At 37.1% G+C, this 1,078-nt stretch overlaps 1 non-coding gene across 1 annotated transcript; it reads right to left on the bottom strand.

Moving 5' to 3' along the window:
* Positions 1–811: 811 nt before the first annotated feature.
* LOC115069119 lies at positions 812–936 on the bottom strand. The gene has a single exon (XR_003848421.1). It is a non-coding gene; the product is annotated as a small nucleolar RNA SNORA40 (small nucleolar RNA).
* Positions 937–1,078: the final 142 nt, after the last annotated feature.

Below are 1,078 nucleotides of genomic sequence, written 5' to 3'. Positions count from 1 at the left end.
TTAAAGTTCTCTAATTGTAATCAGCCTCAGAGGGTTGATGTGAGGATTAAACAACTTGTATGAAACATTTTAGAATAGTTATTGATACAAGAAACATTGTCATCAATATCAGCATCAGACATTCTCCTAGTTATGTGGAACAAATCTCATGAGTTTTAGAAAAGGAAACCAGCCAGCATATTCTACAATCAAATATATAAGCTACATAAATTTAAAGTTATAAAAGACATGGGCTATATGCAAAACAATTGTAAAATCCGAGGAAGACCTGCTGTCTGCTGGTTTCCCTTTACAGACTGTACACACATTGACTATGATGTCATCAGCTAGGTGAGGCACACTTGGCCTTCTTCTAATGTTTGTTTATGCAATATTTTGTGGGTATTTCTAAACAAAATAAGGTCTAACAGAAAGCACATAGGAATTTAAGTCGTTATTGAGGAAATGCTCAGTGGGTTAAGTGGTCTTGGTAGAGCTGGGCCAAGTGTGGGCGGAGAATAGCTCAGTGAGCTGGTCAGGCTTGGTGGTGACAGGCAGGAGGGGAGAATTTGTTGCAGATGACAAAGGAGAGAGAACAGGAAAGTCTGAACACTCGAAGTCCTCTATGAAGAAAGAAAGAACCTGGGATTGTGGTATCTGATGAACCAGCAACTTGAAAGAAAGAGTCACTGCTTATGAATAAATACACTTTAGTATTTGCTATATCAATGGAATTCATTGCATCATGTGGAGAGTAAGTAAATGTATTAATGGATTAGAGATTACAATCTAGTTGCCTGATCCATTCTGGCATATTTTTCAGGTATCTGAAAGTTATCTTCTTATATATATCAAAACTCGTACTGAGCAGTGAGTTCTGGGTTTCAAGCGAGGGATTATTTTTGTGCTTGTCTTTGTTGTCTTTGTCCACCATTTCAACAAACACATACAAGTGCTACTGTGCTGGAGTAGCCTAGGAGTTTTATATTATTTAGTGTATTCAGCTTTAGCAGTCTCACTGAAAAGGAGGCTCTCATATGCACACTGTTTACTCATACGTAAAAGATTTACATATGTATTTTTATGTGTATATGTGTGA

Source organism: Nannospalax galili, unplaced genomic scaffold (assembly GCF_000622305.1).
Source record: "Nannospalax galili isolate Female #2095 unplaced genomic scaffold, S.galili_v1.0 C48625865, whole genome shotgun sequence".
Classification (NCBI taxonomy): Eukaryota; Metazoa; Chordata; class Mammalia; order Rodentia; family Spalacidae; genus Nannospalax; species Nannospalax galili.
Note: the sequence above shows the minus strand (reverse complement) of the source record. Positions and strands in the feature narration are given on the sequence as shown.